The 27958-nt window shown below is 43.2% G+C and overlaps 1 protein-coding gene across 5 annotated transcripts in view; it reads left to right on the top strand.

The window, feature by feature from the left end:
- MIB2 (MIB E3 ubiquitin protein ligase 2) overlaps window positions 1–27958 on the top strand; it is a 156136-nt gene that overhangs the window by 12721 nt on the left and 115457 nt on the right. For all 5 annotated transcript variants that reach the window (XM_040325820.1, XM_040325819.1, XM_040325823.1 and 2 more), the window contains exon 2: window positions 1160–1345. The gene's annotated coding sequence lies outside the window, so the exon portion shown is untranslated. The remainder of the gene's footprint in view (window positions 1–1159; window positions 1346–27958) is intronic.

A 27958-nucleotide genomic window follows, 5' to 3' on the forward strand; every position in this document is an offset into this window, starting at 1 on the left:
GGTCTTTAAAACAGTAACTGGAGGTATTTAAAGTACCGAGTCAGCAGGTCAGCCAGGCAGCTAGCGTTTTCAGGAGGAGAGGCAGCCTACACTTTACTTTCATTACAGTTTGACTTGAATCCCTTTGTTGTTTTTTCTTTTTTTTTTTTTATGACAAAGCAGAACTATGGGCAAAATCTTCTTTTTTTTTTTTGCTTTTGTTTTGGATAGAGTAAGGGAGGGTTATAAAGCTTCATGCACACTGAAGCTGATAAAAGCTATAAAAAAATGCCAGTAGCTTTGCAGGGAGCCTTTCAATGTTTTTTAGCGTTTTTGCAATAGCTTTAATCAGCGTTTTTCAGTGTAGCTTTTTTTTTTTTTTTTTCAATGGACTTTTCGGCGTGTTTTGCGTTTTTTTTGCATTTTTACCCGCAAAAAAACGGCACTTTGAACGCAAATTTCGGGCGTTCAGAAAAAAGCCAATAAACTCCAAAGCTCATTAACACTAAAAAACACCCAGGTGTGCATGGGCACATAGGCTAACATAGAGTTTAGTTTATGGGCTTTAAAAAAAAAAGCTAAAACTGCAGTTTATCAGCTTCAGTGTGCATGGAGCCTAACCCATCATGTATTTATTTATTTTATTTTATTTTCCTCCATATGTGTCTCATTTCAGAGATTTCCCTTTTTTTTCTGTCCCATAGCCAAACAGGAAGTGAGAAGAAATTCCTCCAAATAAAGGAATTCCTTGGGGACCCCCAAGTCACCAGAACTAGTGTCCCATTGGGAGATTTAACTTTCTGGGGGCAACCCAAAATATGGGATTTTTCTTTTACTTTTGCTTTCAATGAAAATGGTAAACAGGGGAGGGGGGGAGGATAAAGAGGGGGAACCTCCCTAATGGGGGCACTGGCAGTAATAAAAACCTGACAGGTGTTCTAATCCATATTCCCTCTATCCAAAACAAAAAAAAATGGCCTTTTGTTATTCAAATAAAAGTTTATAATTGTAGCTTATTGTGGATGAGACGTTCCAATGAACCATCGGTCCATATGTACACTGAAAGTGGCTACTGGAGCTTTTTAAGGTGAAAGAATCTTTAAAAAAAATTATATAAAAAAAGAAATAAAAACATTTCACGAGGATACATATTGATTTTTATTTTTTATTTTTTCTTAAGGGTCATGAATCCATTTCACTGACGGGATCCCATACCTGAGAAACCTGAGCAGAAGACTGTATAGTTCTTATTTCTGATGGTAACCGTTGGCTGATGTGAGCACCAGTTATCAGGCCAGCGCCTTAGGGACCTTCCTTACCAGCTACAAGCCTCTTGCCAAGGGCAGCATCGGGTTTATAAATAAAAGTGAGTTACTTGTTTTATTTGAATCTTTCCTTTCACTGCAGATTTGTTGTCTTCCATTTTGCAAAATGGGTTGAAATGTAATTTAGATTCAGCTGTAAGGCTGGATTCACACCTATGCATTTTTTGTTCTTGCATTTTACAGATTTGCACCACAGAACGTGTTCCATAGGAAGCCATGTTAAATGGACTATATTGCAAACCTGTAAAACTGCATAGGTGTGAATCTGGCCTAATTCATCTCTTTGAGATAAAAGGACAGCATGCATGCTGACTATGGCCTAAAGAGATGTTATGATTCTTGTTATATAGTATAGGGGTAGGAGACCATTTATGGATTTCAGCTAGGATGTTGCCACCAGTGATGATCATAGACCAGACACTGGTGAGCTTGTCCCCAAACCGGACTTCCTCCAGAGTTTGACAATCCTTCATTCGTTTATATCGGATATTTGTCCATCTGTGTCCCTTTCGGGTTCTGTCAGTAGGTATCTTCTCTCTTCCAGCTTGTGTGTACACCATCTCCCCTCTCCGCTCTCAAATCTTTATCCAAGATTCTCCTCTCTGTATAGATTACTCCACTTCTCTGACCTGCTGCCCAGTGTGTGTCTTTGCTTCTACTTGCTGCAGCTTTGTCTCCACTTAGTCCCCCTCCATTGCCTAATATTTCTCCCCTGCTCAATTCACTTTCATCTTATTCTGCCCATGAACCATTTTCCTGAGGCTGACCATCTGCTCTCTTTTCTTCAGTTCATCAAGTAGTTTCCTATTACTATCCACTTACTGCAGCTATAAAGCTGTATCATCTATCCCTGTTTGCCACTATAGTAGCATGCATATTCACATTTGTGTGTGAGTTAGGTCCATGTCACACTAGCAACACTTCTCACTAGCGACGGGGTGACTAAAAACTGCAGAGAAAATACTTGCCTACTTCTATGTGTTCCTCACCATCTGGGTGAGCAAGGCATTCCTCCCTTGTTGACAGAAGAAACACTCCAGAATAAAGTATGCCATCAATGGAGCATCCTCTCACTTATCCAACTGGCGAGGGAATGACCAATGGAAGTAGGTAAAAAGGCGTCTACCCTTTTGACCGTTTGTATAGTTATAGTTGTTTAGTTATTGGCACGTTCCCAGTATTGACAAGATTGCTAGTGTGACCTGGCTCTAATCCAGACAGCATTGAAAAACCCTAGAACAAAAATATTGCAAATAAATATATAAAATATATCAATATAAAAAAAATATATATATATAAACTATTGCAAAAAATATTACTTACCAGCCCCTAGACATGGCGGTTACATTAGTTTCCTATTTTTTAGGTTTTAACATACTTCCTGTCCTAAGGTGACGGTTACTTCCTGTATTGTATTTATGAAGGAGCAGTGTTGTTGCCCCATTTTAGGACAGTGTGTTAGGAATTGAACTACAAAACATATCCCTCTCTCCTCATTAATATAACATAGGGGGGGGGGGTTGTGTTCTGTAGTACACAGAGAGGACTGATAATACTGCTGTTTTCAGTGCAGTATGGGTACAGTTCAGGATCTTACAAGGTGACTGGAATTTTGGCAGAATGAACAGGTTTTTGCTGCACGAATTGAACTTGTATCAGAAAACATAAATATAGATGGTATATTTATTTAACAGGCCAACTTTAAACATCAGTGCTTATATTGAGAGAAAGGTGTGCTTTTGTGGTCAAATAAATGTGATTGGATTATGGTGACAGATATGGGTTGATGGTACAGCTGTGCATGGTCGCCAATCAACTTCCAGTGTTTTTTGTCAAAGTTTAATTGAACAAACTGATGTAAGAAGCTGATTGGCGACCATACACGGCTGTACCAGATTTTGCACTCTCCAGTTTTAGGAAATCGACCCCATTGATTCATGCGAAGGTTAGTTCTTTGTAAGTCACAAAAGTGACTGAATGGTATCAGTGGGAGGAATCGTGTCCTACTGTTGGTTTCAATGGGAGTAATAATGCTACATCGTTGGTGTCAGTAGGAGGAATAGCACCCTGTTTTTGATGTCATTAGGAGGAATAGCACCCTGTTTTTGGTGTCAGTAAGAGGAATAGCACCCTGTTTTTGGTGTCAGTAGGAGGAATAGCACCCTGTTTTTGGTGTCAGTAGGAGGAATAGCACCCTGTTTTTGGTGTCAGTAAGAGGAATAGCATCCTGTTTTTGGTGTCAGTAAGAGGAATAGCATCCTGTTTTTGGTGTCGGTAGGAGGAATAGCACCCTGTTTTTGGTGTCGGTATGAGGAATAGCACCCTGTTTTTGGTGTCAGTAGGAGGAATAGCACCCGGTTTTTGGTGTCGGTAGGAGGAATAGCACCCTGTTCTTGGTGTCAGTAGGAGGAATAGCACCCTGTTTTTGGTGTCGGTAGGGGGAATAGCACCCTGTTTTTGGTGTCAGTAGTAGGAATAGCACCCTTTTTTTGGTGTCGGTAGGAGGAATAGCACCCTGTTTTTGGTGTCGGTAGGAGGAATAGCACCCTGTTTTTGGTGTCAGTAGTAGGAATAGCACCCTTTTTTTGGTGTCGGTAGGAGGAATAGCACCCTTTTTTTGGTGTCGGTAGGAGGAATAGCACCTTGTTTTTGGTGTCGGTAGGAGGAATAGCACCCTGTTTTTGGTGTCGGTAGGAGGAATAGCACCCTGTTTTTGGTGTCGGTAGGAGGAGTAGCACCCTGTTTTTGGTGTCGGTAGGAGGAGTAGCACCCTGTTTTTGGTGTCGGTAGGAAGAATAGCACCCTGTTTTTGGTGTCGGTAGGAGGAATAGCACCCTGTTTTTGGTGTCAGTAGGAGGAATAGCACCCTGTTTTTGGTGTCGGTAGGAGGAATAGCACCCTGTTTTTGGTGTCGGTAGGAGGAATAGCACCCTGTTTTTGGTGTCAGTAGGAGGAATAGCACCCTGTTTTTGATGTCATTAGGAGGAATAGCACCCTGTTTTTGGTGTCAGTAAGAGGAATAGCACCCTGTTTTTGGTGTCAGTAGGAGGAATAGCACCCTGTTTTTGGTGTCAGTAGGAGGAATAGCACCCTGTTTTTGGTGTCAGTAAGAGGAATAGCATCCTGTTTTTGGTGTCAGTAAGAGGAATAGCATCCTGTTTTTGGTGTCGGTAGGAGGAATAGCACCCTGTTTTTGGTGTCGGTATGAGGAATAGCACCCTGTTTTTGGTGTCAGTAGGAGGAATAGCACCCGGTTTTTGGTGTCGGTAGGAGGAATAGCACCCTGTTCTTGGTGTCAGTAGGAGGAATAGCACCCTGTTTTTGGTGTCGGTAGGGGGAATAGCACCCTGTTTTTGGTGTCAGTAGTAGGAATAGCACCCTTTTTTTGGTGTCGGTAGGAGGAATAGCACCCTGTTTTTGGTGTCGGTAGGAGGAATAGCACCCTGTTTTTGGTGTCAGTAGTAGGAATAGCACCCTTTTTTTGGTGTCGGTAGGAGGAATAGCACCCTTTTTTTGGTGTCGGTAGGAGGAATAGCACCCTGTTTTTGGTGTCGGTAGGAGGAATAGCACCCTGTTTTTGGTGTCGGTAGGAGGAATAGCACCCTGTTTTTGGTGTCGGTAGGAGGAGTAGCACCCTGTTTTTGGTGTCGGTAGGAGGAGTAGCACCCTGTTTTTGGTGTCGGTAGGAAGAATAGCACCCTGTTTTTGGTGTCGGTAGGAGGAATAGCACCCTGTTTTTGGTGTCAGTAGGAGGAATAGCACCCTGTTTTTGGTGTCGGTAGGAGGAATAGCACCCTGTTTTTGGTGTCGGTAGGAGGAATAGCACCCTGTTTTTGGTGTCGGTAGTAGGAATAGCACCCTGTTTTTGGTGTCGGTAGGAAGAATGGTGCCCCAGGGGCTAGTAAGCAATGTGCTGCATTCGACCTGCAGGCTTCAGTTTGGGGACTTGCTAAAGAAACCATCAGGATGACATAAACCAGTTTAATTTGAGGGATTCCCTATATACCATATAACAATTGTCTTTGAAAATGTCCTGTAAAATGTAGCAAATGGAGAAAAAATGGTTTACACATCATTCTTTCCAACGTTTTGTTTGCTTTAAAAATATTGGTTCACTACAAAATCGGTCCATTCATCAGATTTGCATGTTCTTTTCTGTATTGCTGTTTCTTGGCAAGAATTGAAGAGCGTTTTGTAAGACAGATTCACGTTCAGTTTTTGAAAGTCAAGTTTAATGCCTGGGCAGACAGAACATAACTAATGCATCTAATTTGACATGAAACACTAGACACAGCATTCTTTGCATTGAAATACTCTGGAGCTACATTCCGAACATTGTTTGGGGCTTTTGAAAGACAACAGCAATGTCATTCTTCCATGCTGTCTGCTTACTGCATTGAAATAATCATCTCTAATGTGAACAGGCTACTGCTAAGTCACACAAACTATTTCATTTTATTACCTGCAAGCCATTCACATTGACCTAAAAGTGAACTGCTGGGGAAAAAAATTATACAGCATATTGTACTATACCAACAATATGGGCTTTATTTAAGAATGTCAGTCTTCGTGCCATGAAGTCAACACATACAATAAATAACACCATATTTGTATAAAGTGGATTACAAAGCACAGTTTTGTCACTTTCCTGGCACCTGCAGGTCATCCTTTAGACAACGGTACATGTCTTATTTCTTTCTGCTGCCGATATTGCAGGAGGTAAGGTCTCATACCACTCAGTACAGAACCAGGGAAGTGCTGGGTGGGTCCAAACTTTGGATGGGTCCAAACTTTGGATGGGTCCAAGCTGTGGTAGGTGAGGTGGATGGTTCTGATTTGTAGCTATAAGGCTGGGCAGGTCCAAGCTATGGTTTCTCATGCTGCCCATAACAGTACAGGTGGCTCGGTGATGATGTATTGTATTCAAGCACAGATACGCCTGAAGTGACAATGCCAGAAGAAATTGGGAAGCTGTTGACCAGTGTTAAAGAAAAAAGTGGTGAATCCACGCTTAGGTAGGTAAAGCAGAGGTTGCAGGCCCCCTAAAAACTCCCTAAGGAGAATAAGAATAGATGTATAGAGGAGGGGTAGTGGCGCTACTTCCCACTAAGTGCTCAACGGGTCTCAGTGAATATAGTGTCTAAGCACACATCAATAAAAAAAATAAAAGTGTGACTCCTCATAGGTTACCAACAGTGCAGTGGAGCCTAATAATACAATTATAGGTATAATGGGTGTATCAGCTAATGAAGTTTGACTAAGTGAAACAAAACACAAAAACTATTCACAAAAACCAGTCCCAAATGCATATACAAATATGCACTGAGATAACTAAAGTGCATTAATATAGTGAATAGAGTCCATCAACATTAAAGTGTATCCCAAAAAAATATATAATATATATACTAGTAAATATAAAGTGTCCAGTGCAGTTGTGATATGTCAGCAACCAGCACACGTATGGTTAATGTGACTTGCAGCTGTATGGCATATAGTTCAGAAATATAGTAAAATAAATCCAAGGCAGATGAATTCTTCAAAGTGATTCCAAGTGACAGAAGTGCTCTCAGCTGTCAAAGGGTGACTTCAGTGAACCCCTCTTGTGTCCCCGCTTGCCCAGATCCTCAAGCCCCTGCAGGGGTATCGGGCACATCGGGTATAATTCCAGCTTATCCACACAGGAGGTCCTTGTATCCAAGCTGAAGCAGTCACTGATATACCTGATGTGCCTGATACCCCTGCAGGGGCTTGAGGATCTGGTAAGCGGGAACACAAAAGGGGTTCACTGAAGTCACCGTTTGCCAGCTGAGAGCACCTTTGTCACTTGGAATCACTCTGAAGAATTCATCTGCCTTGGATTTAATTTACTTTATTTCTGAACTATATGCCATACAGCTGCAAGTCACATTAACCATATGTGTGCTGGTTGCGGACATATATCACTACTGCACTGGACACTTTAGGCCCCTTTCACACTTGTGCGACTTCAAAGTCGCACGATTTTACCGCAAGTTTGCTGTGATTTTGACAAGACAGTCATACGACTGTGGATCCGATTTTGCCCCACAACTTGAAGTACGACTTCAATGAGCAGGGATGCGACTTTGACCCCCCCAATAATTAGGGGGAACTCCACGCCAATTTATTTATATTTTTTTAAACGGCATGGGTTCCCCCTTCATGAGCATACCGGGCCCTTCGTTCTGGTATGGATTTTAAGGTGAACCCCACACTCGTCCCCACCCCCTTTCCTGACCGTCCGGGCTGGTGCTCGGATAAAGGTCTGGTATGGATTTTGGGGGGAACCCCCACGCCATTTTTTTGCCGTGGGTTTTCCCCTTAAAATCCACACCAGACCTAAGGGCCCGGTATGCTCATGAAGGGGGAACCCATGCCGTTTTTTGTTTGTTTTTTCAAAAAAATTGGCGTGGAGTTCTTCATGCACAAGTCTTGTAGAAAAAGAAGGAAAAGAGAGAGAAGAGATGAAAAGAATAAGAGTAATAGAAAAGGAGAGGAGAGGGAAGAAGTAAAAAGGAGGGGAGGAGGGGTGAAGGGAACCAGACTGGCAAGCAATGATCTAGTACATGACATACAGTGTCTTGAAAAAGTGTTGATACCATTTGAAATCAGCCCCCCTGAGTCAATACTTTGTAGAACCACCTTTTTGGGGATGTCTCTACCAGCTTTGCACTTCTAGAAAGTGAACATTTTGCCCATTCATCTTAGCAAAATAGCTTAAGCTCTGTCAGATTGGATGAAGAGCGTCTGAACAGCAATTTTCAAGTCTTGCCACAGATTCTCAATTGGATTTAGGTCTGGACTTTGACTGGGCCATTCCAACACATGAATATGCTTTGATCTAAACCATTTCATTGTAGCTCTGGCTGTATATTTGGGTCGTTGTCCTACTGGAAGGTGAACCTTAGTTGCAAGTCTTTTGAAGATTCTAGCAGATTTTCCTCTAAGATTGCCCTGTATTTGGCTCTGTCCATCTTCCCATAAGCCCTGACCAGCTTCCCTGTCTCTGTTAAAGAAAAGCATCCCCACAACATGATGCTGCCACCGCCATGTTTCACAGTGGTTTCAGGGTGACGTGCCGTGTTCGTTTTCTGCCACACATAAAGTTTTGCTTTTAGGCCAAAAAGTTCAATTTTGGTCTCATCTGACCAAAGCACCTTTTCGACATGTTTGCTGTGTCCCCCACGTGGCTTTTTGGCAACTGAAAATAGGACTTCTTATGGCTTTCTTTCAACGATTGCTTTCTTCTTGCCACTGTTCCATAAAGGCCAGATTTGTGAAGTGCATGACTAATAGTTGTCCTGTGGACAGATTTTCCCACCTGAGCTGTGGATCTCTATAGCTCCTCCAGAGGTACCATGGGCCTCTTGGCCCCTTCTCTGATGAATGCTTTCCTTGCCCGGCCTGTCAGTTTAGGTGGACGGCCATGTCTTGGTAGGTTTGTAGTTGTGCCATACTCTTTCCATTTTCAGATGATGGATTAAACAGTGCTCCATGAGATGTTCAAAGCTTGGAATATTTGTTATATAACCTAATCCTGCTTTAAACTTCTATACAACTTTATCCCTGACCTGTCTGGTGTGTTCCTTGGCCTTCATGACGCTGTCTGTTCACTAAGGTTCTTTAACAAACCTCTGAAGGCTTCTTAGAACTGCTGTATTTCTCCTGAGATTAAATTGCACGCAGGTGGACTCTATTTGCTAATTAGGTGACTTCTGAAGGCAATTGGATCCACTAGATTTTAGTTAGGGGTATCAGAGTAAAGGGGGCTGAATACAAATGCACACCACACTTTTAAGATATTTATTTGTAAAAACATTTTGAAAACCATTTTCCTTCCACTTCACAATTTGGTGCCACTTTGTGTTGGTCTATAACAATAAAATCCGCAAAAAAATACATTTATGTTTTTGGTTGTAACATGACAAAGTGTGGAAAATTTTAAGGGGTATGAATACTTTTTCAAGGCACTGTACATGATCAATGATATTTTAAAACAAAAAATAAAATGAGAAGGTGCCAAGTGGGCCCACCCGCAAACATTGTGGGGTCCTAAGCCCAACAAAAATAATGTGCAAATAACAGTATCCAATGCTCAACAAAAGATGAGAAGCCATGGGAGTGGGTCCACACACGAGTGGACTCCAGGAGGGTTGCAGGTGAAGCAAGTTCAGCCATTCAATCACATACAAGCAAAAATCCTGTTCTTTTCAAAGTGAGTTTTTTACTTGGCTTCACCCCATTCACTTCTCAAACTGAACATGCTCTACTGCACATGTGTCAAACACAAGGCCCGTGGGCCGAAACTATCTCGCCAGGTCATTTAATGCATGTGGCCCTCACACCCAAGGCTTTTTTTCAGCCAAAATGTGGCAGAAAGTAGTTTTGCCACCTTCAGCTCTTGCCCTCCGCTTCCCACTCACCACTTTCACTTGTAAACACAAAAGAGACAAAGCGATGAGGGCTGTGGAGGGAGATGTGTGCAGACATGTGGGATGGGGGAGAATAGTGCAGAGGTCAGAGTCAAGGAAGTGAGATATGCACATTGTACATGGTGCACCCCTAAATACTGCACTATGTACCTAGAACACCCCTAAACTCCACACATAATGCACTCCTGGTATTTATTGCCTCTTTAGGACCCTCTCACTGTGCAATTTTGTCACGCCTACTTTTCGGTTCGGCAGGGGGGGGTGATGGAGGCACATGGTTGAGTTCCGGCACCCATTCTGGAAAATGTATATGGTGTCAAAGATACAACCGGCCATTTGAGGGTACCTATAATGCTGATTAGGCCCACTGTGAAATTGAGTCTTACACCCTTGATCTACTGCTTTACTGCTTTGGAAATCCAACCTCCCATGTTTTTTTTTGTTTTGTTTTTTGTGACCATGGTAAAGAAAAGGTTGTCTGTGTATGCCTAGATGCAGCAGTCTGGAAGCACAACATTACTACAGATATCTGTACTGTACTATTACCTGAAATGATGCAGAATAGTGGACTCCTTATACATATATAGCCAGATTCAGGTAGCTTTACGCCGGCGTATCAGTAGATACGCTGACGTAACTCTGAATCTACGCCGTCCTAAATTTAAGCGTATTCTGTAAACCAGATACGCTTAAATTAGGCTAAGATACGAGCAGCGTAAGTCCCCTACGCTGTCGTATCTTGGGGTGCAATATTTAGCCTGGCCACTAGGTGGCGCTTCCGTTGAGTTTGGCGTAGAATATGTAAATGACTAGATACGCCGATTCACGAACGTACGTGCGCCCGGCGCATTTTTTTTATGTTGTTAACGTATGGCTTTTTCCGGCGTAAAGTTAGTCGAACAAATAGCTGGCCTAGTCAATGTTAAGTATGGCCGTCGTTCCCGCGTCGAAATTTGAAAATTTTACGTCGTTTGCGTAAGTCGTCCGTGAATGGGGCTGGACGTAATTTACGTACACGTCAAAACCAATACATCCTTGCGGCGTACATTGGAGCAATGCACACTGGGATATGTACACGGACGGAGCATGCGCTGTTCGTAAAAAACGTCAATCACGTCGGGTCACCCTCCATTTATATAAAACACGCCCCCTCATCCTCATTTGAATTAGGCGCGCTTAGGCCGGCCTCATTTAGGCTATGCCGCCGTAACTTAGGAGGCAAGTGCTTTGTGAATACAGCACTTGCCTCTCTGACTTACGGCGGCGTAGCTTAAATACGATACGCCGCCTGAAAGATGCGCCGCCGTACCTGAATCTGGCTAATAGAGTGTAGGTGTAGAAAAACTGCACTGAGACTCTGATATATTGATCAAGCGCTCAGATCAAGTGTATCCTATAGTAAACATTTCACAATACTTATATTAATTTCTACATTATATTTTTTATTATCTCTAACCAACACCTATTAATCTGAATAATCTTGAAATTTGTAAACTTACTTGAACTTACTGTACTTCTTTGTATTCTATTATACGTATTCACAATGCCCTGTGAATAGATGCAACAGTGTCACACATTTCACAGAGCCTGCCTTCAAGGAGGATGAGTTTCAGGAGGCGGGGTCAGTACAGAAATCACGGCTAGTTATTATGTTTGTATTGCCATTACGATGCTGATGTTTATAAAATTAAAGTTATGCTGTGACCATAGATCTCCTTTAATGAGCCTCTGGCTTGGAGCAAGTACAGTTTGCATGCTAGTTACGAATCCACTGGCTACGTGTTTATAGTCCACAACTCACCGAGTAGAGAATAGCATAACACATACAGTATGACAGGAACCCTCTAAGGACAAATGCCGTTTTATGTTTAGGATGGTTTTGCGCACATAAAATTGTTCAGATGGGATCAAGCAATCTTCTCAACTTTTAAAATACTTTCTTTCTTTGGAGAGAAAGCATTTCAAAAGTTAAAAAGATTGCTTGATCCCATCTGAACACAGCTTAGGTTTGAACTTTACTTCTGTTAATTGCAAAAACATTGTTTTATGGAGTTAGTGCTTCGGGCAGAAAGTTTGATCAAAATATGTTTTGACTATTTGTAATTCATGAGGAGGATGGAATGTGATGCTTGGTGTATATTTGTAATCTTGGTGATTTTTTTTGCTCAGTGGTGGTAGCAATTTTAGTGAGATCCTGCCAGTCCGAATTTCGTTTTAGGGCTTGTTGGCTGTACTGGTTTGTTGATTCTGACACTAAAGACGATATCAAAACAAGTAACAAAATAATGCCAAGGCACCTGGCTCCCTTTTCAGAAGCACCCTCTTCAGAAAGGGATTTCCTGGCACCCTGGGCTTTCATACTCCTCCAAGACCTCCCAGATTCCCACGATCCCCTGGACTCGTTTAGTCCTCCCAACTTTCAGGGCAGAGAGGGGGCGAGGCTGGGTCAGGGTTCCGTGTCTGAATGGATACACGGAGCTCTGACTCGGTTCAGTTGCCCCCATAGAAAGCTGCTAGTCCTATGGGGGCACTTGTCAGAAGGGAGGGGTCAGGAGGCACAAAGAGGGACCTGAGAAGAGGAAGATCTGGGCTGATCTGTGCAAATCCACTGCAACAGAGTAGGTAAGGATAACATGTTTGTTATGTTTTCTTTTAAAGCAAGACTTTACAATTACATTAAAATGTTACTAAACCCAGGACCTGCATTTACTGGCCCGGATTCACGTAGGAGATACGACGGAGTATCTCCAGATACGCCGTCGTATCTCTGAGTCTGAGGCGTCGCATCTTGGCGCCTGATTCAAAGAATCAGATACGCCAGAATTAGTATAAGATACGACCAGCGCAAGTCTCCTACGCCGTCGTATCTTAACTGCATATTTATGCTGGCCGCTAGGGGCGTGTACGCTGATTTACGCCTAGAAATATGTAAATCAGCTAGATACGCCAATTCACGAACGTACGTCCGGCCGTCGTATTACAGATACGCCGTTTACGTTAGGCTTTTTCTGGTGTAAAGTTACCCCTGCTATATGAGGCGTACCAATGTTAAGTATGGACGTCGGGCCAGCGTCAAATTTCCCGTCGATTACGTAAGTCGTTCGCGAATAGGGCTGTGCGTAATTTACATTCACGTCGAAAGCATTGGCTTCTTGGGGGTTAATTTGGAGCATGCGAACTGGGATACTTTCACGGACGGAGCATGCGCCGTTCGTAAAAAGCGTCATTTACGTGGGGTCACAATAAATTTACGTAACACACACCCACATCTTCCACATTTGAATTAGGCGGGCTTACGCCGGCCTATTTACGCTACGCTACTTTGGTTTGTGAATACTGCACTTGCCTGTCAAAGTTGCGGAGGCATAACGTAAATAGGACACGTTACGCCCGCACAAAGATGCGCTCTTCTACGTGAATCCGGGCCACTATATCTGGTCTCCCACAGCACACTGAACATAGAAATACAATTATTTTAGTAAATATAAACTGCTAAATACATTTTCTCATCAGCAGTACATAGCAGTCTTGTGACTTCTATCAGTGTCTGGTTAAAGTTTGTAGGAGGAGTTTTCATTCTACTTTGGCTATGAGGCTGCAGGACCCCTGACCCTCTGTCTGGACACTGCTGATTTGGCCCTGCGCTGATCACATGCACTCTCCTAAGAAAAAAAAAAAACGCACTCTGGAAATACACACCAAACTGAGCATGTGCAGAGTACCCCCAAGGCTCTGTTCTATCAGAAGATAGATTGGGGACTGTGGAAGAAGGGGAGGAACAATGAAGACGGGGTCAAAGAACCTTTTTACACAATGCAGATGATTGACCTGTTAGGTTCCACAGTGAGTACAACAAGCATGCTTTACTGCATATACAGACAGATTTTACTGTTGTGGGTTTATTAACACTTTAACATTGACATCATACCTGTAAATGTGCATTTCAGTATCTTTCTTACAAAGAAAATGACATAAAATTCTGGTATAATTGTATTTTTTTTTTTACCTTTTTAACCACTTCAGCCCCAGACCATTTTGCTGGTCAATGACCGGGCCACTTTTTGCGTTTCGGCACTGCGTCGCTTTAACTGACAATTGCGTGGTCGTGCGACGTGGCTCCCACAAATAGAGCTTTCTTTTGGTGGTATTTGATCACCTCTGCGGTTTTCATTTTTTGCGCTATAAACAAAAAAAGAGCGACAATTTTGAAAAAAAAATAAGTAATATTTTTTACTTGTTGCTATAATAAATAGCCCAATTCTTTTTAAAATTTTTATTTTTTTTTCTGTCTAGGCCGATACGTATTCTTCTACATATTTTTGGTAAAAAAACGCAATAAGCGACTGGTTTGCGCAAAAGTTATAGCGCCTACAAAATAGGAGACATAATTTTTTTTATTATTATTATTTTTTTTACTAGTAATGGCGCCGATCTGCGATTTTTATTGGAACTGCGACATTATGACGGACACATCGGACACTTTTGACACATTTTTGGCACCATTCACATTTTATACTGCGATCAGTGCTATAAATATGCACTAATTACTGTATAAATGTGACTGGCATTGAAGGGGTTAACACTAGGGGGTGAGGGAGGGGTTAAATGTGTACCCTGCATAGTGTTTCTAACTGTGGGGGAAGGGGACTGACTGGGGGAGGTGACCGATCTGTGTCCCTATGTACAAGGGACACGCCATTGGTCTCCTCTCTCCCTGACAGGACGTGGATCTGTGTGTTTACACACACAGATCCACGTCCTTGTCTCTGTAACCGCCGATCGCGGGTGCCTGGCGGACATCGCGGCCGCCAGGCACGCGTTTCGGCATCTCGCGTTCCTCCCAGTGGCCCGGAGGAGGGGAGACCGTAAAAAGACGGCATCCCAGAGATTTAGAACCACAGTGCGGCCGTATATAGTCGTACGGCCGTCAGGAAGTGGTTAAGGGATTGTAAAGGTTTGTCTTTTATTTTCTAAATAGGTTCCTTTAAAGAGGAAGTAAACCCCACCCCGAAAAATGGGGAGGGGGCATAATGAGCTAGTATGCATAGCATACTAGCTCATTATGTTGCTACTTACCTGAAATCGAAGCCCCCGAAGTGCTCTTTGTTCGCCGCCATGTCCCCTCGCAGATTCTTCCTGTTTTCACTGCTGCGGCGCTGTGATTGGCCGGAGCGGCGATGACGTCACTCCCGAGCATGCGTGTAGGTTTAGGAGATATTTCTTGCACCTATAGGTAAGCCTTAATCTAGGCTTAGCTGTATGTGCAAGTTGTGTGGTTGGGTTTACAACCACTTTAAGCTAGTGCATTGTTGGTTCACTTACCTTTTCCTTTGATTTCCCTTCTTTTTTTCTTTGTCTGAATTTTTTTTAGTCAGCGTGCTCGCCCCCTCCCTTGGGACTACATCCCTGCGGGGAGATGCTGTGAATGTTCTTAGCATGGATGTAGTCCCAAGGGAGGGACAAATTCAGACAAAGAAAAAAAAACATTTAGAAGGGAAATTGAAGGAAAAGGTTAGTGAACAAACAATGCACTAGCTTAAAGGAACCTATTTAGAAAATTTAAAAATTAACCTTTACAACCCCTTTAGTGAATGTGGTGAAATTTCACTTTGCAAAGAATAACCAATCATGTGCAAGGCAATTTAATGACGGTTGTATACCCGCAAAAAAACAAACAATTATGAAATACTTACCTTAGAACGAAGCACTGGCATCACCTCCCAGTCACCGCTGAGGGAGCTGACATCAGCGTTTCTTCTGGGTTCGTGGCTCGGGTGTTTTGTGTAGCTGGAGCCGCAATGACATCACTCCCATGCATCAAGGAGCTCTGATTTTCCGGCAGAGTGCATGTGCCACTGACGTCAGCGGCTGCATGCAAGGTGAATATCTCCTAAGCCAGGGCTCGACAAATCCCGATCGCCATGGCGACTAGAAATAGGGTCCTGGCTGGGGGCGCCATCTGGTGGTGAGCTGTTGGTATTACAAGTTATTACCACCAGATGTGTAAGCTGGCGCCATCTGGTGGTGGCCGTTGGTATTACAAGTTAAGCATTACAAGTTAAACAGCAATTCTAATGTCATTTTTCACTATTTTCACTGCCATCTTCTTCCCTCTAATTAGAACCCCCAAACATTATATATATTTTTTATCCTAACACCCTAGAGAATAAAATGGCGATCATTGCAATACTTTCTGTCACGCCGTATTTGCGCAGCGGTCTTACAAGCGCACTTTTTGGGGAAAAAATTGCACTTTTTTTAATTAAAAAATAAGACAACAGTAAAGTTATCCCCATTTTTTTTTTAATATTATGAAAGATAATGTTACGCCGAGTAAATTGATACCCAACATGTCACGCTTCAAAATTACGTCCGCTCGTGGAATGGCGACAAACTTTTACTTTTTAAAATCTCCATAGGCGTTGTTTAAAAAATTCTACAGGTTGCATGTTTTGAGTTACAGAGGAGGTCTAGGGCTAGAATTATCGCTCTCGCTCTACCAATCGCGGCGATACTTCACATGTGTGGTTTGAACACCGTTTACATATGTGGGCGCTGCTCACGTATGTGTTCGCTTCTGCGCGCAAGCTCGTCGGGACGGGGCGCGTTTTCTGGCTCCTAACTTTTTTCGCTGGCTCCTAGATTCCAAGAAAATTTGTCAACCCCTGTCCTAAGCCATACCATACCTTATTATAGACTTTCCTGTAGGTAAAAATGTGAAAGCGGGGTATACAACTGCTTTAAAAAAGACAGCATTTTTGCTTGAACATTATTGAATAATGGAAGTCAGCAGAGCTTCCTAGTATTATGCAGATATAAGAACATAATGACATACTAAATGGTAGGTGAGGAAAGCCTGACCTCTGAACTGGGAAGCTTGCCAAGCTGAAGCAAATAGGTCATAGAGAATCCCATAGCAGTACTGTACAGCAGCTGGGAGACCTGGAAAAGCCTCAAGACACCTAGCAGTCTATCTATTACCAATGCTTTCACTCACAATTCATACAACACAAGATTTACACATTTTTCTAATTCAGGACAGAAACAGAATTTGCTGCTGTGGTGGTACTGCAAAGTGCATTGCCTTCATTAATGTGTTGCAGTACTATGCATTTTAATGGCACCCCAATACACTAATGCAATGCAGCTCAAACGCACATGCATGACAGTGTACTACAACACACAATAATGCACTACTGCGCAATCTGGTGTGCTGGGTTGCCAAAAATATCTGTTTTGGTGCATTGTTGCCAATTCATATGAATAGGCTGCCTTAATGCAACGCACATTAGTGTGTGAAACAAACGCTTGATAATGCAAGAGGATATCTAGAAACCTGCAGTTTCAGATGGTTTGCTTGGAATTTTTTTTTTTTTTTTTAGTTTTGCTTGAAATTGTTTGGTTATTTTTCAAAGCTTGGCTTTTACTTTTTTTTGATTTTCTGAAATCTAACAGAGGGGTGCCTTTTTCAGTGTAACTTATGTTTTTTAGATTATTTCCCTGAGTAGTAAATCTGTAAGGAGACTCAGATAATATACTTAAATACAGCTTATTGTTCTGCACTATTTATAGAACGCATACTCCCTTAATCATTTCACCAAGACATTTGCTTGCAGTCATTCTTAATTCTCTTATGGCCACTTGAATCCTGATTTAGCCAATAGGCAGACAGCAGATTTTTCTATCCTGTTAAATCCTATAGAGGGATTTATTAATCTATGTGAAGGATTATAGACATGCTCTGTCTAGAATAAGACCCAACTCAGCATTGTGTACCATTTGTGTCTGTGGTAGAAAGTCTCAAGCCGCTTATAATGTATGTGGCTGGACAACAGGGGCAGAAGGAAGAGCAGGTTACCCGCCAGTTCAGCTGTATGTGCGTGTGGATAAGGCATTTACATATTATGCAACCACTCTGCTGGCCTGTGTTACTGAAAACCTGTCACCCATTTACTTTTCCACCTGTAACTTAATTGATCTTTCTTTTTTCACTTCTCCTTAATTAATACTCGAGTATAAGCCGAGTATTTCAGCACATTATTTTGTGCTGAAAACGCCCCCCTCTGCTTATACTCGTCACCTTTTTGCGGCTGATCTCCCGGACTCTGGGGACCCGGTACCGGCCCCTGGACCCCAAACTTGGCACACATGTAGCCCCATTTCTCCTCTACAAGTGTGCAAAGTTTGTTGTCTGGAGGACCTACGACTGGGGAGCACCGATTTTTTTTTTTTTTCCAAAGCCAGGCACCCCTTCCATAGGCTCCTATGTTAAACGTCAGTCTAGTCATGGGCACAGTGAGGCATGCACATGGACACAGTGAGGCATGGGCACAGTGAGGCATGCACATGGACACAGTGAGGCATGCAGATGGATATCCTAGGCTTATACTCGAGTCAATACGTTTTCCCAGTTTTTTTGTAGTAAAATTAGGTGCCTCGGCTTATATTCTGGCCGGCTTATACTCAAGTATATACGGTACCTTCTCCTCCTCCTCATATTTTTTTTTTTTTTTTTTTGCATTGTCGAACAGATGCAAAAAACAATTTACCTACCAGTTGCACTCGGACTGTGCTGGCAACCCCCTGACCAGTGCAGTTCCAATGCAAGGCAGGACAAAAAGCCTTCTTCCCTATTGTAGGGCTTGACAAATTTGCTTTGAATCTGGGAGTCCGCTAAAAAAGCTAGAAAACAGTTTGTGAGGGTGCATGGCGATCTGCATCTCAATCCATGTTTTCATGTGTAGGCGCTCCAATGTGTACATTTACATATATATGGGGGGGTTTTATGTGTTTGGGTGTAACTTTTAAAATTTTTTTACAATAAAAAAAAAAGACATTTTTTTTTCATCATATAGGGGACAAAACGTCCCCTATGTGATGATTTTCTTTGGTGACAGATTCTCCTTTAATAATTAGTGTTGTGTGTCACACATTTAGAGGAAGTGTATGAACTGTCATGGCTGCCTACAGAAGGGAGGAATGGTAGTTTAGTTATGAGCCATGTTTTGTTTGCTAGAGATCATATTGACCTCAATGTAAATCAAAATTTCTAACTGCCAAATTATTTCAGTAACCTGGTTTCTCCAAGTATTTGCCCAGTTATGCCCGTTTCCTGACTTATTTTAGGCAAACCCATATCAATTGGAAATATCATTTGCATCTTTGTAAGTAACCCTGTAATGCTGACTTGCTTGCTTGTCCTGTTGATGTTGAAGATCAGCCTCATATGGTCACCTGTAGATGCAGAGGTGTAGCTTGAAGCTTGTGGGCCCCGATGCAAAGGTTGACCTGCCCCCCCCCCCCCTACCACCCTCCACTTCCATTGTGCGTGCAGATTCACCCACCGCATGCCAAGATACTCCAAAGTGGCTTAAGAGTTTTGAGTTCCCAGAGTACCCCCTTACATCAGGGGACAGGGATCACGCTGAAGAATCAGAGGACAGCGATCACTGTTGAGAATCGGAGGACATGGACCCCCTGGCAGGTCATTTGGCAGAGATTTTTTCCCATCCCAGCACTGTATACAACCCCCCACTACACAGGGCTGAAATCACATTCCTTTACACAGTCTGTCAGCCTTCACATGGTGTATCTGGCTTTTATGTTGCCGTTCTGACCTGTGAAATTCTCTGTTCGGAACGGCAGTGTAGTTGCAGTAGGCGGATACATGATGTGCAGATCGTGGTTGACTGGCTGTGTTCTAAAAACAGGAATTGGTTTCAGGCCTGCGGAGGAGGAGCAGTATAAAGTACTCTAATGGGAGCTCAGCATCCAGGGATGGGGGGCTGGTCAGGAGGCTTTGGGGGGGGGGGTCAGTGTTGGCAGGTGTTGGGAAAGGTGGCTTTTTCTCAGTTGTCAGGGAAGTGGGGTCAGCGGAATCCCAGCTGGTGACTAGGAGACACTGAGCGATGTCTTCCCTCACCAGTGGCATCGGTCCCATCCTGGCTACAGGACAGCGCTCTCCTCTTCCTAACTCACTGAGCTTGGTTACCATGCCATGTTGCCAGCACACAGCACAGACATATCCCCCATCCTGGGCTGTTCTCACCCCGTGCTCCTCTCCATTCAGGAAGCTGCCCACCATTCAGGAAATGTCTCACAGCTTCTTCCCAGCCAATTAGAACAGAGGGGTGTGGACTGTAGAAGGGAAAGTGGGGAGCTTGACAGATTGGAGCTGGACTTTGTGGAGGATATGATATAACCGGGAGGCTACAGGGGCCCCCTGGAGCTAGGGGCGGGGTTGTGATTGTGACCCCTGCAACCCCTTATGCTACACCCATGTGTAGATGAATGTCAACTGCTGGTCATACATGCATCTTCCTGCAACGCTAGTATTTTACTTTAATATTCTATAACTACCTCTCAGACTTCCAACTCCCAATACACATGACCTGGTTATCTCTGAACATCTGTAATCTCTCATCTTGCATTATGCATACATTTCCTTGTAAATACTTGAGAATTTCTGTAGCACCAAATATCTTTTTTGCAAAGCCAGAGCTACAAAGTAGGTCTTACCAAATAACATCTATGAAATTCCTATGGAGATGTATATTACTACTATAGCTAGGAAGACATCAGTGGAAATGTAAAATCATCTTTACATAGTATACAGGAGTGATAGCAATAATGTTTCTGCACCACACATTTACAAAGGTGCCAAAGTTTTTTTTTTAACTGGACTATCATCTTTAGGCCTTGTTGCTTATTTTTTAAATCTTTTGTTAAGCTCTTTTCTATTTGCAGACTTGACATGGGGAAGGACGCAGGTGTTTGTGACTGCTTTTTCCTTTCTTCATAAAAACAGCGGTGCCATTGTTTGAAATGTGGTGAGAGGCCAAGCACTGTACGGTGGCAAAGCAAGGCTAATATTGATTGAAAGCAATCTATTCACAGTGATGATAACTTCTGTCTGGCAGCACAGAGTGCAGAGTGTGCCCTGGAGGAAGAAGAGAGATGTTTTTGGGAAGGGGTTCTGGCATTTATTTTTGGCACAAAATAAGGTTTGCTTATGCAATATGAAATCACTAAGACATGGTATAAAGACTTCATTCAGATTCTGACATCAAGACAGTTCAGACATTTGGTAGAATGGCATTATTCAGACACGGGTGAAATGCCTGGCATCAATCAGTGTAAGCCATACGTTATCTCTCCTGTCTACATTATTTCTTGTAGGTGTCTGGTTTTGGGCATGATAAAATATAGCACTTCAGACTTGCTAAAGTGCCACAGAGGTTTGACAGGAGCATGTCGCATAGTAAAAAATTTAAAGCCTCAGGAAAAGATTAATCGGTTTAACCTCCATGGGAAATTAGCTAACTTTCCAGAAAAATAAGGACAGCCAAAAAAAAAAAAGGAAAAAGAAAAGACAGTAGAGCTTGTTCATACCAAATGCTGCAAAACATATATACAGTACTGCATGTAAGCAACATGTGTTGGCATGATTTTAAAGTGGGTGTAAATTCTAACTTGATTTACTTTGCTAAAGCACCTTTGACCATAAATCATTGCTATGATATTTTTCTTTTGGAAAAAAATGCTGCCTTTTATCTCGGTGCTGCTGATCTCCTGCTGCTCCTTTTGCAGCTACTTTCTGTCTGCCCAGCATGGGTTTCCTTTAGTGGAACATGCCTGTGCAATGAGCATCACACAGCCGATTATAGTATCCAACAAAAGCACGTTTGACAGGGTGGCTACTGACAACAGTAATTGAGAGATGGGGACAGATAGTTGTCACCCCGTAAAAGGAAGTGCCTGCACAAAAGCCTTTCTCCCAGGATTACCAGCAAATATTTTAATGAAAGCGGATGATTTAAAAAGATTGAAAAAAACATGTATTGTCTACATCAGGGGTCGTCAACCCCCAGGCCGCGGCCCACTACTGGGCCGTAGCACCTCTTCAGCCGGGCCGCAGTGGGCAGCATGACATTGTAAGGGGGGCAGGTGAGAGCCCGGTGGATCAGACAGACAGGCGGGCGGGCGGATGAGAGCAGCGCGCTGGCGAGCAGAGATGACATCATGTCCCTCCACCCACCTAGCATCACCGCTCTTCCGCCCTCACAGCATGCTGAATGTCGGAGGTGCGGTGAGGAACAGAGAGGTTACATCTCTTACTGCCCGCCCTGCATCTCCGCTCTCCTGCCCTCACTCAAAGACCACTGAACCAGTGCCACAAATGCAGTGACAATCCACACCTGGTGGCGCTGGCAGGTGATGTGGCATTCCTTATCTGGTGGCACTGGCAGGTGATGTGGCAAGTGGCATTCCTCATCTGGTGGCACAGGCAGGTGACGTGACATTCCTCATCTGGTGGCACTGGCAGGTGAGGTGGCAAGTGGCATTCCTCATCTGGTGGGTGGACAGGTCGACTTGGCCTTGTGTTTTCTATCATTGTCATGTTGAAATGTCAAAGTACGTCCCATGCGCAGCTTCCTGGCTGATTAATGCAAAGTTACTCCAGTATTTTTTGATAACATATTGCATTCATCTTGCCATCAATTTTGACCAAATTTCCTGTGCCTTTTTGTAGCGCGCACATCCCCAAAACATCAGTGATCCACCTCCGTGTTTCACAGTAGGAGTGGTGTACCTTTCATCATAGGTGTTGTTGACTCTCCAGATGTAGCGTTTATGATTGTGGCCAAAAAGCTACATTTTGGTCTCATCACTCCAAATGACTTTGTGCCAGAAGGTTTCAAGCTTGTCTCTGTGCTGTTTGACATATTGTAAGCGGGATACTTTGTGGCATTTGCATAGTAATGGCTTTCTTCTGGAGACTTGACAATGCAGCCCATCTTTCTTCAAGTGCCTCCTTATTGTGCATCTTGAAACGGCCACACCACACGTTTTCAGAGAGTCCTGTGTTTCACCTGAAGTTATTTGTGAGGTGTTTTTTTTTTTTGCATCCCGAACAATTTTCCTGGCAGTTGTGGCTGAAATTTTAGTTGGTCTACCTGTAAAAAAAAAAAGGAGCTAAATTTGGCACTTTTTGATGAAGCGTGCAGCCAAGGAAATGCACGCTTCATCAAAAAGTCCCAAATGTAGCTCCTTTTCTTAAAGTTACCGGGGATGGAGGCACATCTAGTTGGCCTCATCAAAAAGTCCCATATTTTATTTTTTTCATTTTAATTTTCCACTTCTTGATTAGAGTTTAAACACTAGTGATTGGCATTTTCAAATCCTTGGATATCTTTTTATATCCCTTTTCTGTTTTTTACAGTTCAACTATCTTTTCCCACAGATCCTTTGACAATTCTTTTGCTTTCCCCATGACTCAGAATCCAGAAATGTCAGTGCAGCACTGGATGAAAGATGCAAGGGTCTGTCAGGAGTCCAGAAACGTATTGACCTTTTATACACACGCTCTAATTGCAAGCAAACAGATAACAGATGAGGATGATTGCCTATATTCATATTCTCTGAAAAATGGCTAAGAAATAATAAGTTCTGCCAGGGTATGTAAACTTATGAGCACAACTGTATATAGGAATTACGGGCCCAAGTTTTGAAAAAAGCACTGGTGACCAATTTACTCTCTCTTATTCTCTACACAAATCTCAAGGTCATAACTTGTTCTAGAGAGTCCCGATTCCAGAGGAGGAAGACATCGCCTATGTACCAGAGCGATCTCTGGTCGGGCACAGGCATAGACCACATTCTCCTCCCACTTGGCCCTGAACAAGTTGGCCAGGCTGGGGGCAAACTTGGCCCTCATGGCCACACCCTTCTTCTGAATGTAATATTGATGATTGAACCAAAAGTAGTTGTGAGTTGTGTTAAATGTAAGCAAGTCAATAATAAAATCCTTTTGAATTTGTGGTATATCCCACTTTCAATGCATTTTTGATGCAGAGAAAAACGCATTGGACTACATGCAGTGTGAACTAGCTGAAAATGAAACCTGTACCAAGAAAAATGTACAGGCTTGCCATTAGTGAATTTCTGAAAATGCTAGTTGCCTGGCTGTCCCAGGCTTTAATACTTTAAGCTGGTGACCCAAGTGAACTCAAAACTCCTGCACACTCCTCAGTGTCTCAAAGCATTGAAGCCAGAGGATCAGTATGGTTGTCGGGTAACCAGCATTTGCAAAAGAAGAGGGCAGCAGTGGCATCCTACATATTTTTTTAGTACAGGTTTGCTATAAGTTTGCTGAGTTAGATTATGTGGGCCCTGCTGTCTGTGGGTTCACATGGAACAGTTGCATTGACATATGGAGGCATTTTATATTCATGAGCACAACCCGCCCACATCTTGATCTGAAATTAGACCACAGTGTACCAGGAAGAGCGGTAAAGACAGGCACAGACACTCATACAGAGCCCTAGGATAGTTAGCTATTCGCTTCCTGCAAGGGGGAACAAATGCTGATCAGTAGTTCCAAGGTTCTGCATTAGTAAGAGGCAGACACAGGACATGGGATTTTTACTCCTGCAATATGGCTGTACTACTCTGCCATAACCGACAATGATCCTATCCCAATGGTAACTGTGGTGCAGACAATGCATTTAGTTTTTTTTCCTTTGCACCAAAACACAGAAGATGATTGGTGATGGTCATAGGGTATCTTCTTACATGTTGGGAGATCACCCTAGGCCAGGAGTAGGTAACCTTTACACTCCAGCTGTGGTGAAACTACAAATCCCATCATGCCTCTGCCTCTAGGAGTTATGCCTGTGATTGTCAGGGTCTTGTAATGTCTCATGGGACTTGTAGTTTCACCACAGCTAGAGGGCTGAGGTTGCCTACCCCTGCCCTAGGCGATAGTGATCGCTTCCAAAGCCGTGGGGCCCTTATCACCCTCTTTAGCCCAACATAGCCTAATAACAAGCAATTCTGGTAACCAGGAGCAACCCTTGTTGGTTATTAAGCCATTTATGGCTAGTGTATAATCTTGGATAGACTATAATATTTTGGTTTGGTACAACTGAAATTGGTAGATTACAATAACTCTCATCATGATTGATGGGCCAGGAGATGTCTGTGCTACTCATGTAATTGTATCATCTCCTGATCTGACCCTAACTTGCTATTCTGAGCAATGACCTTTGCATGACTATGGCCTACTTTTATGTCCTATTTATATCTATTGCCTTTTTAGAATTAGGAAACAAAAATACAGTAGTACTGCTGAAGTAACAGTGGAGTGCTGCCATACACTATATTTCTGCTGCTTGTTCCTGTTTAATTCAATTAATTGCATGTATATATTTGAACAGATTTACTATTAGAACTCTCAAGCCCTGTACACCCGGACGGTTTTCCCCTCGGGGAAAAAAACGTTGGTTTTCCCGTACAGACGGTCATACAAAATCCCTCCGGTCCAAAGCGCGGTGACGTACAACACGTACGACGGCACTATAAAATGGAAGTTGATCTTGTGTTAGTAAAAGTTTGGGGATAGACGATGCACGCTTTTCAGCCTTGTGCTTTTCAGTCTGTTACTGCGTGACGAATGTGATATCTCCATTAGGAATGGAAGTTTTAACAAAAAGAGCGGTCCCGTCTCATACTTGATTCTAAGCGTGCGTTTTTTTTTTTTTGTTTTTTTTGGGCTCTCGGAAAAGTATACACATGACCGGTTTTCACGATGGGAAAAAGTCAGCAGGGAATCCCGCAGGTTCTGTATTTTTTTTCGGCCGTTTTCCTGTCGGGAAAACTGCGATGGAGCATACACATGGCCGGTTGTCCCGGCCAAACGCTCTCATGGCAGTTTACAGGGCTTCAGTGGGTATGTGTCTCTTTAGATTGACATGTACCATACCAGGTGAAATGTTTCCAATTGCATGATCTCCTAACACACGGTTTAGTATTGAACACTCCTCAGTGTATTGCTTTCTTTACTTGAACACTTAATTTAAAGTGGTTCTAAAGGCTGTAGTTTTTTACCTTCATGTATTCTATGCATGAAGGTAAAAAACCTTCTGTGTTCAGCACCCCCAATCCTTACTTGAGCTCCCTCCAATCCAGCGATGTTTTAAGGTCTCTCTCTCATTGGCTGAGACAGCAGCAGGAACCCATTGGCTCACAAACAGTGAACCAATTAGGAGAAATTGGGGGGCGGGGTCGAGCCGCGGCTCTATGTGTCTTATTGATGCAGAGAGCCATGGTTTGGGAGCGAGAAAGCAGCTGTGCCACCAGGGCAAGCGGCTTTCTCTGGGGACACTGCTCGAGGGGGAGGATCCAGGAGTGCTGGCAGGGGACCCAAAAAGAAGAGGATTGGAGCTGCTCTGTGCAAAACCACTGCACAGACCAGGTAAGTATAACATGTTTGTTTAAAAAAAAAGTATAACCATGTTAAAAAAACAAAGCTTTAATACCACTTTAAGACCATACATGGAGTTTAAAAGTGGCATGCTAAGACAATGTTTTATGGAGCTTTCTTTCACAGTCCTCTTCTTTGCCTGTAGATATGGAACACATTAATATTTATGAAAGGCCAAAAGCAAAATGACATGCTAATTCTTTTTCACAATGTGAGACTGCTCTGCTTGCAGAAAGAGATGAGCTGTGGAACATCTATATAAGCCACAGTTCTCTATTAATTACTCCGGTGACTGGATATATACTATTCCTAGAAGATTGTTTGCAATCAGGGGGATACATAAAGATTGACATAGAGAAAAATGCACACATTTGTGCAAGTGCTTGATTATTTTGGTGAACAATATAGGGCAATAATACAGTGCATTAAAGTATTCATACCCCTTGACATTTTCCATATTTTATCATGTTACAACCCAAAACATAAATGTATGTGTAGCGGCCTGCTACTTTCATAGCTGGCGCTGCCTTAAATTTAGAGGGTGGTCGGAGACTTAAAGGGGTTGTAAAGGTAAAAAAAAAAAAACCCTAAATAGCTTCCTTTACCTTAGTGCAGTACTCCTTCAATTACCTCATCCTTCGATTTTGCTTTTAAATGTCCTTATTTCTTCTGAGAAATACTTACTTCCTGTTCTTCTGTCTGTAACTAAACACTGTAATGCAAGGCTTTCTCCCTGGTGTGGAGAAAGCCTCTTGAGAGGGGGGGGGGGGGGCGAGCAGGAGTATCGGGACGCTATCTAGTTTGCAGATATAAGAGCTGTGTGTTAGTGGGCGTCCTGACACTCCTGCTCGCCCCCTCCCCTCTCAAGAGGCTTTCTCCACACCAGAGAGAAAGCCTCGCATTACGGTGTGTAGTTACAGACAGAAGAACAGGAAGTGAGGATTTCTCAGAAGAAATAAGGACGTTTAAAAGCAAAATCGAAGGATGAGGTAAGTGAAGGAGGACTGCACTAAGGTAAAGGAAGCTATTTAGGGAAAAAAATTTTTTGCCTTTACAACCCCTTTAATTACCTCTGACTGTATTGTCTTACCAAATTTGGTCCTCTATTTCAGCCATGGCTGTGCTGTGAGTGACCACTATTGCAGTCTGGGGTGTTGGTTCCACCCCAGGCCAAGGATGGCAGCAGTCGAGTCAGGGCGTATTGGGTGTTTTTCCTCGGCAACCAATCAGTGGGTGTTGATGGCCTCCCTGTGCATGCTGGGGGAGAGTACTTAAGGGACATACGTCATTAGTTCTGGGTTAGTTCTGGGTCTTCGATCACTGGTCTGTCGTCCCACCACCCCCTGTGTGTGGCCCTCATGGCCGTGGGTGTGTGTTCAAGTGTTCCTGGCTCCAGGACCACGTTGGTCCAGGGTTGTGGTCTACTATGTAGGCCTGGTAGTCAAACTGGGTCTACGTTTGCAGAGTGGTCCTGTCCGTCCTGAGCCATCCGATGAAGAACCTGTCTGGGAGAGCACTAAGCACGTAACTGGTATCTCAGGAGAGGCCTTGAACTTCATCGAAGGACGCATGATTGCTGAGAGGCTGAGTGATGGTCGCCTGTCAGTTCTGAGTTCACAAGAATTTATTCAAGAAAGATCCGGGTGTTGAGAAGGATTCTGGACCGAATGCATCTCCATCTTTGGGAAGGTCTGTGGCAGAGACTTTGCTAAAATTTCCTTGTGACATCCTGGCTGCTAGGCTAGTGAGAGTAGGCCTATCCGGGTGCACAATACCCACTCTGGCTAGAGTGGTAACGAAAGTTACATTGCTGGAAGCAGGAGTGTTTCCGAACAAAGTTATACACCTGAACCTATTACCCTTTTCACCTCTTCATCTATTACTTTTATTCTTTTACCACGTTGGGTAAATAAAGCAAAGAAAAAGAAGCCTAAAGTGTG

This window comes from Rana temporaria, chromosome 10 (genome assembly GCF_905171775.1).
Source record: "Rana temporaria chromosome 10, aRanTem1.1, whole genome shotgun sequence".
NCBI lineage: Eukaryota > Metazoa > Chordata > Amphibia > Anura > Ranidae > Rana > Rana temporaria.